The sequence below is a fragment of the Gopherus evgoodei genome, chromosome 2, assembly GCF_007399415.2.
Source record: "Gopherus evgoodei ecotype Sinaloan lineage chromosome 2, rGopEvg1_v1.p, whole genome shotgun sequence".
In the NCBI taxonomy this organism is placed as follows: domain Eukaryota; kingdom Metazoa; phylum Chordata; order Testudines; family Testudinidae; genus Gopherus; species Gopherus evgoodei.
In genome coordinates, this window is record NC_044323.1 from 194,958,227 (window position 1) to 194,977,944 (window position 19,718).

The window sequence follows — 19,718 nt, forward strand, 5'->3', positions numbered from 1 at the left end:
CTAAAGTAGCAGGACATACCTTTTGACTTTTCATTAACTCACTGGTGCTAGAAGAGGTAGTAGCATAATGGAGAGAGAATGAGTTACTCTCTGCTTGCCATTCCTCTCTAGAATTAGGCAGTGTGTTTATGTGCAGAGGCATGTCCCTTGAATCCTCCTGAGAGATCTCGATGAACCTTTCGTGGAGGTACTCTGCAATCCTCTGCTGAAGGTTTCTAGGGAGGTCGGCCTTAGTTCTTGGTGGTATTTCTTCCCATGTCACACGGTGATAACTTCATTAAGCACCATTGCAGTACACAGGCTAGGTGGCTTTGGGATGCCAGCAGCAGCTGTGCTCTCTTGCTCTCTGTTACCCTCTGGAGTGAGACAGGTAAAATCAGCAACGCCTGTGGGAAATAATGTCAGTATTCAGTGCCACTTCCCTAATCCAATAGAATCATGCACCTGAGCAATTCCCTTCTCATTTCACCAACTGCAGAAGGCCATACTCGCTATTGCTGGTGTTGTGACTAGCGCCATGCACAAACAATAGTGAGAAGGGAAAACTTTAAGGGAGTAAAGGATGTCAGTTCAGCATCCTAATTATCGCTTTATGTAGCTGACAATGCTACCTCTGTGTGTTTTACCTGCAGCTGCTGTCATTGAGGCCTTCAGAGTCTCCACCACCACTCTGACAGAATGCTTGAGTCAGATAAGGAGGAGAAAGAAGAGGACTCAGGGTGACATATTCAATGAGGTCCTGCAAGCCAGTGCTGCAGTGGACCATGAGCACAGGGCCGGGAAGATGAATATTGTGGACAACCCGGAAAAGGAAAAAATGGAGAGGAGAGAGGCCCAGGAATCCCAGCAGGAAAAGTAGATGAAGATGCACCAGGACATAATGGGGCTTCTCAGGCAACAAAAGCAGATGCTGCAGACTCTGATGGACCTCCGGGTTCAACAGTACTGGGCTCATTTCCCTCTGCAGCCTATTGAAAACTCAATATCGGGACCTCCCTATGCTCTTCCCCTCAGCACTCTACATGGTATCATGGGGTCAACTACCCCTACCACTCCACCCCAGGGGACATTAAAGACAATCACAGCTTCACATAAAATGACCCGTGAAAGCCACAGTTGTTGTATGTGTAGCTGAAATAGACATGAATATTCTTTCCCTTTCATAAGTTCTGTTCTCTGAATGTATTAAGTTTTTAATGTATTTGTTTTAAAATAGCACTTTTTAAAAATTTTGCACTGATTTTATTACAGAATAAAATTCTATTATTTGGAACATAATTCATCTTTATTAGTTAACAATACATACTGCTGAAGGCTTAGCTGTTCTGAAAGCAACTACTTATCTGTTACTGCACAGTGCCACATAGCTCATAGGATCATTCACAAACAAAATTAATAGGTGTACCGACAATGTTTTGTACCCACATGTACAGCAATCATCACACCATTTCTACCAGTCCACAAAAGAGCACATTACAACACCACCACTCTACTTTGGTTCACTCTGCATCAGTACAAGCACTCCTGATGAGTACGCATACCAGTGATACAAGGAGCCAAGTACACATGAACACAAGTTATATACTAACAGCGGTAGCTGTATGCCAATGTCACTTCAAACACCATAACTTTGTAGTGTAAACATGGCCTAAGATTCAAAGGGATAGGTGAGTATACCTTTCTTAGGCCTGGTCTACACTGAAAAGTTTATATTAGCATAACTACAGCAGTCAGGGTTGCCAAAAATCTACACCCCGACAATTGGTATGGGAACTAGGGGTGGTGTGGGTGCTGCTGCATGGTTTCCAAATACATGGTTTCCACCCGCACTATAAAAATTGTTCCTGCACCATTGACCCTGACCAGCGTTGCTATGCCAATAAAGCCCCAAGTGTAGACATAGCTATGATAATAGCAGAGGACTTCTATGGACTTAGTTAGCTTTGTTTGGAGAAGGGGTATTCCTACACCTGCAGAAAACAGGTAGGCTATGTCTACACTACAGATCTACGTTGGCATAGCTATGCTAACATAGTTATACCAGTATAGTCCCCATAACGTGTACACACTCTTAGGCTTCTTTGAAAATCCCAGCCTAAGGGGATTAGGTACCAAAATTCTCTAAATATAAACAGCCTGACTTTCAGACTTTTAATGTCCTGATTTCAGTTTTCGATCACATTTCAGTGTGATTTGGGTACTTGGAATTTCTCAGTTCTACATAAGGACACTCGCTTTGGGAACTCAGGTCTGAAAACTTTGCCTCTATGTTTAGGCTTGAAGGACTAGATATTAAGAAGCGCAGAGGAATGCTTTGTTTTACTTTCCATGAAGAGCTTAACACTTATGGTTATTAAAGAGCCCACTGGAAACCTGGCAAGAAACTCTTGCTATTCTGGTTGAAGCTTCTGTGAAATGTTGCATTGTTTGTTTTACCCTAAAGACAGTTGTTACAGCGATAGATGAAATGATGCTGCTGTAAAATCTCAAATCAGATGGAGGTATCAATCTCAAATCAGCAACTGGCATCTTTCAGGGTTAAAGGTGTTATATCAATGCAGAAAAGCTGATACATGTGGTTCTTCAATCAGACCTTCAAAAATTGAGTTTCTCATGTTGTTCATTATAAGGCTTTCTGAAGACATTCAATTACACAAAACTGTGTCTCTCTTTGGGAACATAATTATGAGCAACATATGCTTTTGTTGACATTTAGTAAGTCATATATTTCGGTATGTAACTACAATAAAGTGGGTACACTGCTTTTTTGGCATGGTTTTATTACAGACAGCATTCTTTCAATCTAAAATGAAGCAGATGGGGGGGAAAGTCTTGGAAAGTGTTCACAGGACTCACAAAGCCTTCAAAATCTTACAGTAAGAATAGAGCTGGGGAAAATATTCCTGTACTCACTCGAGCTCAATTTATCTTGTGCATGAGGGAGATGAATTTGTATGAGGGGGTGGGATTTGGTAACATTACTGGAATATCCCTATGCCTTTAACCTGCTCCCCTCATGCAAAAAAAGGTGCCTGGCCTCACTCTTTTCTCCCATCAGCAGTTACTATCACCAAAAGAAAGCCAACAGACCCCTCCTGTGACAATTTCCAGTTGGGTTTTATATGTTCTTCCATGCATCCTTGCTGGGGGTTCAGTGGGTAACTACTGACCTGTTTTGTACCTGTGATTTAGTAGTGATGAGGTATACCTGGCAGGGTCCCATCTTGTGCCCTCCAAAGTAAAGGGGATTGTAGAGTCCTTTCCTGTGGAGTCAGTGAATATTAGAGTTTGTCAAAATAGTTTGGAACAAAAAGTTTTATTTTATACTAAAATGGCCTTTCTAGTGCAATTTTTTATAAGAAACTGGGAACTTAGTGTTTGATTATCTTTTTTAATTGGTAACAGAAAACATTTCAAGACAAAATGAAAAATGTTTCCTTTTCAAACCCCATGAAATGGAAAGATCTTCACCATTTCAAACTTGGATTTTTCACTTTTTGACCATCTCTCATAATGAAGATCTGTGTTCTTGTCAGGTTGGGCAGGGGCAGTGGCCCCTCTTGACAGTGCCCTGAAGACTGAAGATAGGAAGTAGGAAGAGTGAAGGTAGCCCATCACTTCCTGCTTCTTAGAGGAGACTCAGAATGTTTGAGAGAGCTGGGACTGCAGGGTTAGGTGGGAGGAATGGTGTGGGGCACAGCATATCAAGTATGATGGGGGCTGAGAGGGAAAGGGGGCAGCACATCAGGCTGGGGCACATATGGGGGATGGAAGAATACATAGGAGACTGGGGGGCATAGGATGTCTCAGGGTGATCAGGAATACAACTCTCAATCTGGGTCTCTCTGGCCAGCTTGGAGTTGTCCAGTGGAGAGGGAACAGTGGGCAATGCAACATCTTCACTCCCTCATGGCCTAATAGAGGAGCAAGTTAAAGAATAGGTAGAGAGAGGTGGGTTGCTGTAGAGCTAACAGGGAGCAGCTTCTCCTCAGCTGGCTCTGAATTCCAAGGGAAGTGGGATGTTTAAGTGCTCAAACATCTGGGAGCTGTGCCTACTCACGTGTTGAGGGGCCAGACTGTTCTTCAGTTTTGAGTGGCTGCCTTTAGGCAGAATAGGAATAGGCAGGCAGAATAGGAAAAGGCAGTCAATTGGAACAAAATTTCCCACAGACTAGGGGTTTATCTCACAGACCAATAGAAGAGTCACAAAATCTATAGGCTATATGGGGAAGCTGGCAGGGCTGAACACACAATGTAAAACAATATGCTAAAAATATTCTTAAGGATTGCCATTGTTTATACCCTTATATAATTTCCTTACAGTAGAGTAACACTGCATTAAATCTCTTCTCATTTTAAGGTTTTAAGATTCAGTATGTACTTAGCAATATTTATTTCATTTTACTGTATATACGGCATGTGTTTCAATATTATATGAAAGTGTAGTGTGCACTCTCTCTCTCTGTATATATGTATATATATTTTGCAAATGTAGAATTAAAATTTTATTCTAGTGCTATTTCTTGAAATGACTTCCTGGTAATTTAGAACCAAAACTAAGCATGGCATGGTGAACAGCGTGGGAAGAAAAAAATATTTTACAGTAAATTACTAGATGGTGAAATACTTTGGCTGTATAGTTGTCAATTGAGAAAGTATTGTCTCAATACTGGGTGTGCCACGAGTTATATGAGTCCTGGTATATGAGTTCCCAGTGGCATGCATTCTGCTTCAGGAGCCAGTTCATTGCTGCCTCCACCTACTGAAGATCCTGATCCTTCTATACCCTAAGGAACAGGTTCCTCTTGTGCATGCCAACAAGCAAGGCCTCCAGGGTTCTTCTCCATCTGCCTCTGTTGTCTCGGAGGTCCTCCCAGTAGAACCTCTCACCAAAGGTTCTACCAATTCAAAAAAAAAAAGAGTAACATTTATTTTTTCTTCCTTTGAAAGAAGCTAAGAAGTCTTCCACTACATAGCATAATTTTGCTGCAGAAGGCCACAATATTGATTTTGTTGTTGTTTTGTTTTGTTTAGCATTTCAGGAATGTGACTGTTATACAAACCTGGCAGCCCCCGAGGAAGGAACAGAGGCAATGGTAAGATAAAAGTATTTTTTGTAAGTATAACTTTTATGGTATATCAAGAGAGCTTTAGGGGGTACAGGCAGGGATAGGGGAGGTGGGAGGTGCCGTTCCATCCAGGGGCTGTGTTATTCACTGTCAATGCCTTCTTTAAAGGCTGTCATTTGGAGAACATAGTTTTCCAGGTACTATAATGGAAAAGAGAGATGACTTTTCAGTCCTGTGGAGGAGATCTGGAAATCCATGACAAAGATATTTCAGTTAACGGTCACTCCTCTGCATATTGCTGAATGGAAGGGTTTGTTGGTCAGCTATGAGGGTAGATCAAGCACATTTGTTCTGCTGTTGAACCTGGAATTTCTGCTACACCAGAAATTTGCTGAAATATGCTTACAGGACTGGGAGGCAATTTGAATGGAAATGTACTATATTCTAAGCTAGCAGAAGGCGTTCCCATGGATGGGAAGAAACAAATCACTAAGAAAGCCCACCCGCCTTAAATTGAGAAAATTATGAAAACAATGATTTTGTTGTGAAATATATTTTTTCCCACCAGCTCTACTGTTCATCATTGTGACTCAGAAGACCTAACACATTTGGGAAGAGTGCTTTTATCCTCTGGCAGTGATTGGTTTATGTAAGATACTTAGGAGTTGATTGTGAGGAATGAACTGGACCTCTGTAATCTAAAAGTGCAAGCCCCTACCTCTTGAGCTGCAAGGCAGTAGCAGACTGATAACCTTTTTTCATAAGTCTGCTGTGAGTTGGTGACAAACACACTATTGTTGCTTTACACACAGACAAAGGGCAGTGGTTCTATTGAGTTCAGGGCTTCATTGTTATGTGTATGAAACTCTAATAGTATTCTAAAGATTAACACTATAATAAAGCAAAAAAAATCTTTTTGATGATTTTAGTAGGAGGTTATCTTTATTGTTGGTGATTCCACCCCCCCCCAAAAAAAAAAACAAACCAAAAGGAGAACCTATTCTAGCTATTTTGAATCCCAGGATCTGACTCCATTGCATCATTCTTCTGTGCAATTCAGAGTCCAGTCAAAGAAAATGTTCATAACAATGTTTTTTTTATATCTTCTGTCAATTCTGCTTCAAGAGAATTTGCAGCTGCAGCAGGAAAAGGTATATTTAAGGGCTAATGATTGTGGTAAGATGTACACAAGACTAAATTGCTTTTAGGTGATTAAATACTAAAATGAATATAAGGTTTGATTGTAGAAGCCATTTGAGCATAGAAGCCATTTGTTACCATATTCCACTATGAAAGTTATTCTAAAACAGGATTAAGTCTAAACATTCAACCAAGTACAACCTTTAATGAAATATGTAAGTGCCTATTTCTCTATGGGGGCTTACAATTTGTGCTGTTTCACCATATTCTCCATTGGTGTCCATTTCAGAAGCAGACTTGGGTGAAAAATGAGTAGAGAATAATACCACAAATTGAACAACTATTTGGAAACTACGTGGTGTGAAACTAGAACAATTTGAGTGGTTTGGAATAATGTAAGATATTTTGGGCATTGCAAGAGAACAGCATTTGACTTTTCTGTGTAGATTGGTTGAAAGTCTCTTATTGAGTAATGTTCTATACATAGAATTAATTCTTCATAACCTATTGAGAAGAATGCCTGTAGTCATGTGTTTGATCTCTTAATAGTTATATCCAACAATTATGCATGTAGATTGCTTGGGAGGAATAAGAGTAGTGGCCCATTTCTATAACATAGGACATACTGTATCCAGTCATTGTTTTCATAAATATCAAAGAAAAGAGAGCTGTAGAAGTTTGATAGTAAATTGATAATTAACAGAGCTGTAATAGATGCACTTGTGAACAACAGCTTGATCAAAGTGGCAAATGGAGATCTATCAGAATAATTCAGAGGGCTCAAAGTTATTTGACTTTGAAATACGAGAAGACATAGGCTTACATTCTGGAAACTATCCATGAGGGGCCTTTTGAAAGAGACTAGGTTCAATCATGGACAGTGTGGGGAAAATAGAGTAAAAGGGCAGAGAGAGATGACTAACACACAGAGACAAAGCAACATAAAAGTGCACAGGTGTGAGATTATGCTAGACAGCTCTTGTCTAGGAAGAGCTGGAGACTTGTCATCCATATTTTATATTACATGTCTTATGGAATTCTACATACACACACAACAAAAGGAACTGATGTCACTGAGGGACATGTGTAACCAGAGCAGTTATCTGTTAGATACAGGGGCTGAAGCAAAGACAGCTAGTTCCTCTATATCAGAAGCAAGAAAAATAGCAGGAATTGGGCCTTCTATAGTGTGGGTTCTAGGCTAGATAATTCGCTTGGTGGTAGGAAGAATGTGCCACAGCCTCTCAGTTGGCTGTTGTTCATTGAGTCTTTCAATATTGATTTATGTAAATCTGGATCAAAAAGTAATATATTAGCTTACAGATAAAACTGATGCTAAGGAATGGGACAATGCTGTCACTGAGTAAGCAAATGCAGTGGAAATGTCATGGGTGCTATTCCAAATATTTGGGCACCTCTGAGCATAAGAATATAAGAACATAAGAATGGCCATACTGGGTCAGACCAAAGGTCCATCCAGCCCAGTGTCATGTCTATCGACAGTGGCCAATGCCAGGTGCACCAGAGAGAGTGAACCTAACAGGTAATGATCAAGTGATCTCTCTCCTGCTGTCCATCATCACCCTCTGACAAACAGAGGCTAGGGACACCATTCCTTACCCATCCTGGCTAATAGCCATTAACATACTTTACCTGTATGAATTTATCCAGTTCTCTTTTAAACCCTCTTATAGTCCTAGCCTTCACAACCTCCTCAGGCAAGGAGTTCTACAGGTTGACTGTGCGCTGTGTGAAGAAGTACTTCCTTTTATTTGTTTTAAACCTGCTGCCCATTAATTTCATTTGGTGGCTCCTAGTTCTTATATTATGGGAACAAGTAAATAACTTTTCCTTATTCACTTTCTCCATATCACTCATGATTTTATATATCTCTATCATATGCCCCCTTAGTCTCCTTTTTTTCAAGCTGAAAAGTCCTAGCCTCTTTAATCTCTCCTCGTATGGGACCCATTCAAACCTCTAATCTTTTTAGTTGCCCTCTCTGAAACTTTTCTAATGCCAGTATATCTTTTTTGAGATGAGGACACCACATTTGTACGCAGTATTCATATCATGGGCGTACCATGGATTTATATAAGGGTTATAAGATATTCTCCATCTTATTCTCTATCCCTTTTTTAATGATTCCTAACATCCTGTTTGCTTTTTTGACTGCCGCTGCACACTGCGTGGACGTATTCAGAAAACTATCCATGATGACTCCAAGATCTCTTTCCTGATTAGTTGTAGCTAAATTAGCCCCCATCATATTGTATATATAGTTGGGGTTATTTTTTCCAATGCATTACTTTACATTTTCCAGTGCATTACTTTACATTTATCCACATTAAATTTCATTTGCCATTTTGTTGCCCAATCACTTAGTTTTGTGAGATCTTTTTCAGGTTCTTCACAGTCTGCTTTGTTCTTAACTATCTTGAGCAGTTTAATATCATCTGCAAACTTTGCCACCTCACTGTTGACCCATTGCTCCAGATCATTTATGAATAAGTTGAATAGGATTGGTCCTACGACTGATCCTTGGGGAACACCACTAGTAACCCCTCTCCATTCTGAAAATCTACCATTTATTCCAACCCTTTGTTCCCTGTCTTTTAACCAGTTCTCAATTCATGAAAGGATCTCCCCTCTCATCCCATGACAACTTAATTTGCATAAGAGCCTTTGGTGAGGGACCTTGTCAAAGGCTTTCTGGAAATCTAAGTACATATGTCCACTGGATCCCCCTTGTCCACATATTTGTTGACCCCTTCCAAGAACTCTAATAGATTATTAAGACATGATTTTCCTTTACAGAAACCATGTTGACTTTTGACCAACAAGTTACGTTCTTCTGTGTGTCTGACAATTTTATTCCTTACTATTGTTTCAACTAATTTGCCTGGTACTGATATTAGACTGTAATTGCCAGGATCACTTTTAGAGCCCTTTTTAAATATTGGCGTTACATTAGCTATCTTCCAGTCATTGGGTACAGAAGCTGATTTAAAGGACAGGTTACAGACCATAGTTAATAGTTCTGCAATTTCACATTTGAGTTCTTTAAGAACTCGTGGATGAATGCCATCTGGTCCCGGTGACTTGTAACTGTTAAGTTTATCAATTAACTCCAAAACCTACTCTAGTGACACTTCAATCTATGACAATTCCTCAGATTAGTCACCTACAAAGGACGGCTCAGGTTTGGGAATCTCCCTAACATCCTCAGCTGTGAAGACTGAAGCAAAGAATTAATTTAATTTCTCCTCAATGACTTTGTCTTTAAACGCTCCTTTTGTATCTTGATCAGCCAGGGGCCCCACTGGTTGTTTAGCAGGCTTTCTGCTTCTAATGTACTTAAAAAAAACATTTTATTACCTTTTGAGTTTTTGGCTAGCTGTTCATCAAACTCCTTTTGGTTTTTCTTATTACATTTTTACACTTAATTTGCCAGTTTTTATGCTCCTTTCTATTTACCTCACTAGGATTTGACTTCCACTTTTTAAAAGATGCCTTTTTATCTCTCACTGCTTCTTTTAAGCCATGGTGGCTCTTTTTTAGTTCTTTAACTGTGTTTTTTAATTTGGGATATACATTTAATTTGGGGCTCTATTATGGTGTCTTTGAAGTGTCCATGCAGCTTGCAGGGATTTCACTCTAGCTACTGTACCCTGTAATTTCTGTTTAACTAGCATCCTCATTTTTGCATAGTTGCCCTTTCTGAAATTAAATGCAACAATATTGGGCTGTTGAGATGTTCTTCCCACCACAGGAATGTTAAATGTTATTATATTATGGTCACTATTTCCAAGTGGCCCTGTTATAGTTACCCCTTGGATCAGATCCTGTACTTCACTCAGGACTAAATTGAGAATTGCCTCTCGTCTTGTGGGTTCCTGTACCACCTGCTCCAAGAAGCAGTCATTTAAAGTATCAAGAAATTTTGTGTTTGCATTTTGTCCTGAGGTGACAGGTACTCAGTCAATATGGGGATAATTGAAATCCCCCACTATTATTGAGTTCTTAATTTTGATAACCTCTCTAATTTCCCTTGGCATTTCATTGTCACTATCACTGTCCTGGTCAGGTGGTCGATAATAGATCCCTAATGTTATATTCTTGTTAGAGCATGAAATTAATATCCGTAGAGATTTTATCAAACATGTGGATTCATCTAAGATTTTTACTTCATTTGATTCTACATTTTCTTTCAGATATAGTGCCACTTCCGCACTCCCTCCATGACCTGTTCTATCCTTCTGATATATTTTGTACCCTGGAATGACTGTGTCCCATTGATTGTCCTCACTCCACCAGGTTTCTGTGATGCCTGTTATATCAATATCCTCCTTTAACATGAGGCACTCTAGTTCACCCATCTTATTAGCATTTGTGTACAAGCACTTTAAAAACTTGTCACTGTTTATTTGTCTGCCCTTTTCTGATGTGTCAGATTCTTTTTTATGTGAAGGTTTCTCATCTGGTCTGGCCCATACTTTATCCTCTTCCATCCTCTCCTCCTGACTAAAACCTAGAGAACTCTGTCAATAAACTCTCCTCTAAGAGAAGTCTGTCCGATCCACATGTTCCTCTGCTGCAATCGGCTTTCCCCCATCTCTTAGTTTAAAAACTGCTCTGCAACCTTTTTAATGTAAAGGCCAGCAGTCTGGATCCACTTTGGTTTAGGTGGAGCCCATCCTCCCTGAATAGACTCCCCTTTCCCAAAAGTTTACCAAGTTCCTAATAAATCTAAACCCCTCCTCTCTACGCCATCATCTCATCCACACACTGAGACTCTGAAGCTCTGCCTGCCTACCTGACCCTACCTGTGGAGCTCAAAGCATGTCTGAGAAAGCCACCATAGAGGTCCTGGATTTCAGTCTCTTTCCTAGCAGCCTAAATTTGGCCTTCAGGATGTCTCTCCTACCTTTCCCTATGTCACTGATATCTACATGTACCACAACCATCGGCTTCTCCCCAGCACTACACATAAGTCTATCTAGATGCCTCGAGAGATCCGCAACCTTTGCATCAGGCAGGCAAGTCACCATACGGTTCTCCCGGTCATCACAAACCCAGCTATCTATGTTTCTAATGATTGAATCTCCCATTACTAACACCTGCCTTTTCCTAATGACTGGAGTTCCCTCCCCCAGAGAGGTAACCTCAGTGTGAGAGGATACCCCAACATCATCTGGAGGGAGGGTCCCAACTATGGGAAGGTTTCCCTCTGCTCCCATTGACTGCTCTCCTTCCCTGAGCCTTTCATCCCCCTTAACAGCACAGGGCCTGTCTGACCGGAGGTGGGACAAATCTACAGTGTCCTGGAAAGCCTCATCAACATACCTCTCTGCCTCCCTTAGCTCCTCCAGTTCCGCCACCTTGGCCTCCAAAGCCCATACTCGGTCTCTGAGGGCCACGGGCTCCTTGCATTGAATGCACGCATGCTACACTGAGCGCAATCAACTGGATAGTCCCCACTCTGCTGCTGGGCTTCTGCCTGCATTGTCTCCCACAGCTGCCTAGGTTAATGAAAGGGTTTTTGTTTAAAACAAGAAATTTTGATCATAGTTTAGTTTAAAGGGTTTGAAGAATAGCAAGTGTACCTCGCCCCTTTCCTGCTCCCCTTCCAAATTCCCTCTCAAAACTCCCTGTTAGTGGCCCCTGGTCGCTTGCTCACAGCTTTATAAAGTCCTGGCCTTCCTGATAGCCCCCTGACTAAGGCTCAGCCAATGAACAGAGGCTTCTAGATTTCAAACCTTGTTTAGAAGCTCAGAGCTTCCAGCTGTCGGCCATAGCACATGGTCCTTCAAACAAACAAACAAACACAAGCTCAGCACACAGCAAGTAACCCCCAAACACAAACACACACTACAGACAGCCACTTACCCCAAGGGTCCCATATTTGTTCCTCCTTCACCTGGAGAACTCCCAGTCTCTGGACCCTCTTCATTCTGTTATATCTGTTTTGAGATGAGGAACCAGAACCAAATTCATTACTCTAAATGAGGGCATTTCAACAATTCATATAATGCCATAAAATGTTGGTATTACTTTTGATTGATTTTTGTGTTCCTGTGATATTTCCTGCCTGTCTTCCTTCAGGAAGTAATTTCATATGAGAACCTGGTCTTGTGAGATCTTCAGCCTCGTTTTGCAGAAACAAAGGGTCAGATTCAGACTTGCTTCGTAGTCCAATTGTGTTGACATAAGCAAAAGTTGCTCCCATTTACACTAGGTATGAATTTGAACTAACAGGTTCACATAGTTTGGATAAATGTTCAGACTTTTAAGTGTATATTTAGACCTAATTTCTTAACATTTTGGTTGAATAGCAGTTACAACTATACAGTCAAACTGTTTTTGATTTTTTTTTTTTACCTGGTCCTGTACTCCTCCTAACTGCATACCAATATGCTAGAAATGAAATCTTGAGTAATATAATTAAGGAACAGGGTTCCCTGAAGTTACAATTAACTGCGACCTTTCTTTGTTGAAAGTCATATAGTGTAGATGTTGCAAAATGAAAGGAGAAGTGACTATAGATGAATTCAACAGCCCAACATGTTTAATATTTCAACACAGGCTTTTTCAACTCATTAGATTCTTGGGAGATGTTTTAATTACTTTGTTTACCATCCATAATGTCTTTTTTATTAAATAATTTTTTAAAAGCATCATTTTGGAATAGAGTCAGCCTGAACTTGATCCATATGGACAGCATAAAGCATTCTTTACTGATACATTAATGCTTAGCCTGGTTTGCCGTACTTTAATGGAGCTGTGTTGATAGCTTGGATGAAATCCAAATCAGAGCAAATTTGAAAAAGAACTGTTGAATTATGTTGGTAAAGTGGGAAAATGGTGCTTGGTCACAGATCATGTTTATACTGGGCAATTAGCAGAATTAACAAATGGAGAAAATCAACTTGGCTGGATGTAATGGTACAAAACTGGGAGTTGTGTGGATCTGCTAAAAGAGCAGGTTTCCTGAGTTAGGCGTGCCATACCTCTTTCACCTCTGCAAGCCAATTACAAGACCTTTAATTTGCTAATTAATCTCCCATTCCAGCAAAGCACTTAAACACTTGAATAGTCCTGACATATAGGCATCTTTTAACTCAAAGCCAGTGGAACTATTTGCATGTTTAAAGTTGCTTGCCTGTTCAAGTGCTTTCTGTTTAACGGCCTATTTATACCTTTTTAATCTCTCCATGTGGAAAATTGTTAGCATCATACCACCTTACCACTATAGTAGATTCCTTGTTTTTTTCCCTCTGTATTTACTTGTTTTCTCAATGCAGAATTATTTTAAAATAATTTTAGAAACTGTGGGCCATTGCCTCATATTAGAAAAACAGGATACAAAACCATTGCATCTGTTTTTTTAGGATGTTGTATGAACCACTGCATTATATGGAGTCTGTTCTTACTTGGATGTCCAGGATAATGTGTAATGATCAAATGAAAATATTCTGCTGTGAAATATTGTTGAAACACTTACATTTTCCATAATATTAAGAATCATGAATCTATCTCTCTTATATCTTGTTTAGTTTTATATTGTGTTATTAACATAGTTTCTGCTCCTATTCTTATTTCTAACAGGGAGCTGTCGGGTTACCAAAAGTTGCTTATAATTCTTCTAATTCAGCCTCAATCACTGCTAACTCCAAAAGCTTGATAATTTTTGCAATTTGTTTTTCTCTTCTGTGGCTGATTGCTAGATAAAAGTGCTTTTTCTAGCTAGTACCAGCACGATTCCATAAAACAGGTAATTATATTGACGCTTTTAAAGCACAATGACTTAAAAGTACATAGCTGGGTGCATTCTATTTTTACTTTTGATTTAAAGTAAGCAATTTTCCACATTTCTCTTTTAATGGATTTTTTTCCTCTCCTTGCAAACATTTATCCCTGTAAATCTCATTCATACAGCTTTTAAGATATTTTTTCCTTTCAAACAAAAAACCAAACTAAAATGGATTCTTTGTAATTTCTTTGAGTGCATATTGTCTGTGAAAAAGTGAAGTTAGAATTATTTAGGAAAAAATGGAAAGTAGATAAATCACAGGACAGCACTGAAAAATATCAGAAAGTAGGTACTCAGTTTTGTTTGCACCGAACTAATGAGGAGTTGGTTTTGATTTTTCTCCCTCAATCCCTCCCTCTCCTGTGTCCAAGTGCCTCTTAATGCAAGGGCATGGGGACCATGGGAATCTGCTTCGTGTTCCCTGTGCTGACCCAGCTCTGATCAGAGCTACAGCAAACTAGAGGTTGCTTTAACTTAAACTACTGACATATGGTCCTTTATGCCATTGGAGAATCAACATAGCTGAGTGGAGATCTGCCATGCCTGATCTATCTTCTCCCCAAGTATTCCTTCAATGCTGGGGTATGTGGAGGCAGCTAATAATGGGAGTTGTCCTTCCAGCTTTATGTCAGCTGGGAGTTCCCCTTCTTCAGATGAATTTTCCACTGCTGAGGTCTGGTCAGAATCTGACCCCTTGGCACTGTCTGAATGGGGGCCAGAATGTAATACAGGCTCTAATCCAGTGTCTTCCCTGGTAACAGTCCCTTAATGGGATAAGCAAAGGGAAACAGAGCCATTTTTTTTCAAGTCATTGGTTTGAATGTGACCCAGATTTGTTGGCAGTGACCTGTGTGGAATTACATGATGATCTCAGCCATGTGGTGAGTGAATAGGTGCCCACACCTTTAATAAAGATCTCAGTACCAGTGGCCAAAGATGGAATGGGTGCAGAGAACTGAACTACCTTTTCATTCTGAGAGGAAGGCTCTTCTAGGGTAGAGTTGTAGCACACTGATGGAGCACACTGATCTGCGCTGGTTAGGCCTCAACTGGAGTATTGTGTCCAGTTCTGGGCACCGCATTTCAAGAAAGATGTGGAGAAATTGGAGAGGGTCCAGAGAAGAGCAACAAGAATGATTAAAGGTCTTGAGAACATGACCTATGAAGGAAGGCTGAAGGAATTGGGTTTGTTTAGTTTGGAAAAGAGAAGACTGAGAGGGGACCTGATAGCAGTTTTCAGGTATCTAAAAGGGTGTCATCAGGAGGAGGGAGAAAACTTGTTCACCTTAGCCTCCAATGATAGAACAAGAAGCAATGGGCTTAAACTGCAGCAAGGGAGATTTAGGTTGGACATTAGGAAAAAGTTCCTAACTGTCAGGGTAGTTAAACACTGGAATAGATTGCCTAGGGAAGTTGTGGAATCTCCATCGCTGGAGATATTTAAGAGTAGGTTAGATAAATGTCTATCAGGGATGGTCTAGACAGTATTTGGTCCTGCCATGAGGGCAGGGGACTGGACTCGATGACCTCTCGAGGTCCCTTCCAGTCCTAGAGTCTATGAGTCTATGAGTCAATGTAGTGAAGCTTTTGCTGGCAGTTATTATTTTTACTCTATTAAAGTTGAACCTGGAGGCCAGGGCTCCTTTCTGTTAGGCACTGTACAGACATATAACAGAGACAACTCCTGCCCTGGAGACCTTATATTGTCCAATTTACTGCTTTTAATTTTTCTGTACTTCTTTTTTTTTTAAAAAAAAGCCTGTCTTTATTAGCCAGGATGTTTTGACATGAGGCTCCCTTGCAGAATCTGAGAGGCAGTGTTGACAGTTTTTGCAGCTGTGTCAAGCTGTTTGCAGATACGCCAAAATTGCCTATTTATCTGTGGATACCAGAGCCACTAAACTGGTAACTAATCATTTGTTTAATGATCTGAAAATCTGGTGCTCGTCACAATTGGATAGCCAGCCAGGCATTGAATGATAAAGTATTCTTTTTAGTCTATTGTCACTGTATTTTCCTGTGTTCCACTCGCCACTGTAATATCTAATTTTGTTTTGTTTGCAGGCAGCCTAGACAACGTGTCTGTCTTATCGCTGGCATTTATAAATACTTTTTTTATTAAGTTCTAATCTTCCCTACTGAAAAGAATTAGTTGGCAGTTTACATAATGTCACATGCATAAATACACTCTGTGTGAATAGCTTTTTCACAGCAAGAAAGCTAAGTGAATCTGAGAAGAAACAAAAAAACACAGTTTAACCATTAAAAAACTTGTAAAGTAAATGCCTAAAAGAGGATTTTTTTTAATTGTAGAATTTCTACCTTCGTGTTTATTTAGGTATTTCTTTTCGATCAGTCTCATAATAGTGTAAATTTCTTCATCCATTTCAAGAAGTAAATTTTTCCCTGATAAATTATCTACTGCGATAGAAAATCAGTAGTATGTTTGGAGTCTAAAGGCTTATCAGGAGCAAATCTGATTTTTTTTTTACATAACCAAAGATGGAATAAAATCACCTCAGAAATTCTGAGTCTTGCCAAGCATATGGAAGTGGATTTAGGATAATAGAGGATGCTAACCTGATGTGGGGGGGTAGAGGTCCCACCCCTAAATAAAAAGTAAACATTACAAAGACCCTCGTCCAAGGAAATTAGTGCTTGATTTTTCTCAGTGTACCAGTACATAACAAGAGAAGATGCGCTCCCTGAAGATTTTACATTCTCATTAAGACAATACATAGCTAGAGGGTGTAACAGTTTGCAAAAATCAGAGAGAGATTACTAATCCCTGGAATCTATAGGAAATTAACCCTGTGAGGTTTGGGGGAAAATCCTTTTTTAACCCCAGATTTGGTTGTTATTTTAACCCTGATAATGGATTCTACCTTGTGAAGTGTAAAGTATTCTGGCCTCAATCCAGCAATGCATTTATACATATGATTAACTTCAAGCATGTGCCTAGTCCCTTGAATGGAACTACTCACAATTTTAAAACTATGTATGTGCTTAAGTGCTTTGCTGGATCAAGGCCTATATTTTAAATCTGGGATTATTATTTGTATTGATGCTGTACAAAACATTGGGCAAAAATGCTCAGTACAGACAGTCTATGCCCTAAAGAACTTAAATGCAAGACAGGCACAATAGATAGGACACACTGAAAATCCCAGAAGAGGGAATTGCTAGGATTTTTTTTCTGCTAAAATTATAGAATCATAAAACTGGAAGGCACCTCAAGAGGTCATCTAATCCAGTCATCATGTTAATGACTCACTTCCTGTATACCACACAATTAAACTAAGACTGAATTATTTACACTGTTTTATGCTGCATTCCATATCCAACTACCTTACGCTCTCTGTTTCTCGGTATCCATCCACCCATTCGCCAACTATAGAACTAGGGTGGTATGAGAGAGGGTTAATAGTTTCAGTCCCATTTCCTGATGTTCAAGTCACTGCAGGTGTGTGGGCTAAATGAAATGTTAACTGAGGTATTGGTAAATGGGAATAGAGAATGAGTATTGGAAATATATTCCAGTACACATTTTCTTGAGTAGGAGGGCACTGGCTGTCTTCCTTTATAAATCTAGGGACAATTTATTTTAAACACTTACAAAAAACATATTTCAATACCTTTTCAACTCATTGGACTACAGAGAACAAACATCTGCCAAAATGGGAGTAAAATCAGTTATTTCCTGCTATAGAAATATTGAAATTGAAACTGGAACAGTGTGCCTCAAATTATTTGTTCCTTTGGGATTTAATTTAGACATCAAAAATGTTTGCCTTCTCAGGGTTTACTTAACAATGATGGGATTTCCCTTTTAAAAAGGTGCCACAGAATGGAGTTTTAGAGATGCTGAGGGGGAGTAGAGGTCACCCTGCTCTGGCCCTGAAAGGGTTAAAAGACAGCCCTCGGAGAGGGCTGAGGGTGAGAGCCAATAAGAAGAAGCTGAGAGGTAGCCAATCAGGGCCAGGCTGGGCCCTATAAAAGAGCTGCTGGGCCAGAAGGCAAACAGTCTCTCTCTAGCCTTGGGGAGAGTCTCACCCCGGCCTTGGTGTGGGAAGGACTTAGCTGCCTGGAAGTATAAGGGTACCTGAAACAGAGCAGTGCTAGGGAAGGGCAAGAGGAGCTGGTGAGCTCCAGCCTGGCAACTTCCCAGGCTGAGGCCTTGTTAAAGGCCTAAGAAAGGAGGTACTGGGGCTGCAGAGGGGCAGCCTTGGGATAGGCAGAGGCAGCTGGTCCAACCCCCTTGCCAGTAATGAGTGGCCATTACAGACTGCAGTCTGCCCCAGTGAGCAGGGGCTAGATGATGACTGGCAGTAGCCACTGAGGCAAGGTGAGTATAGAGGGTTGAGGGTTCCTCTGGGAGGGAAGACCCAGAGTGTGGGGGTATTGCTGTGAGCAGAACCCCAAGGAAAAGGGCACTGGGGTCTGGGAGGGACATGGGGAACAGAGGTAGGAGAGAAGCTGGCCAGCACGGGGTGCTCCGAGACTGGAAAGAGCTAATTCCTAGATGACCAGCAGGAGGTGCCGAGGCAGTGAGTGCTCAATTTGCTACAATGGGTTCATGCAAACACCACTTTTCAAAGGACAGAATTGATTTGGCACAATTTGATGGGTGAGATGAATTACTTGAATCATTAAAATAGGCAGAAGTAAAGATGAGTGAGTTGTGAGAGGAGATAGAAATAAAGATCTAAATTATTGTAATTCTTAGTAAATTATTTTGACATCAGATTCACTTCCACTCAAATTTAATTATTTATTTTAAAAAAATACTAAATCAAGCCTTCTTGAAAACAATTTTTAGTGTAAACAGAGTAAAGGCATGTCAAGGTGTCCATTTGTCTGATTAGGATAAAACTAAGCAAGGCACACTTTTAAAAAATATTTTTAATAAAATAGGAAAAGTTGAAACAGGCATTTGGGCAAAAAATCTTTACCCTTCTAGTGCATTTAAATTTCATTAAATTGTGTAAAACCATTTAAAAAGCTAGCAACAAAAGTGCTGAATCATTTTTTGGACCGATTTTGAATATGTGCAATTTTTTATACCAACCAAAAACAAAATGATAAGACTGTTTATGATGCAATAATTTGACTTAATCAAACTGGTATGAAACCTACTGGAGGGCAGATATTTAACTTTTGCTTAAGTATTTGATTCTTTGAAAACTTAAAAGTCTTGATTTCACCTGCAGATACACACCACTAATCTCTGAAACTGAGAATAATCAATAAACGTACAGGTTCACAGGCTCTTCTCTATATTTATCATCATCCTTCCAAAAGCATATCTTGATTTCTTCTTCTCTGCTACCCTTCAAGCCTAGAACTCACCATATTTCCTGGCCACACTCCCAACATTCAAATCCTTATTTTAATCACATTTATTCAATGTTAAAAATCCACCAGGACAAGATTTAGTGGTACAGAAGGGGCATTGTTATACTAAAAAACAAAACAAAACAAATCTCCATTGACTAAACCCATCTTCTGGTTAGCCATTACTTTGTGGGTTTGTTTGGAGATGGGTGGTGGCATCCTGCATCTTTACAAGCTGAACATTTGAGTGTTTCATATAGAATCGTAGGGCTTGGAGAAGTCAGCTAGTTTAGCCCCCTGCACTGAGACAGGACTAAGTAAAACTAGACCATATCTGACAGGTGTTTGTCTAACCTGTTCTT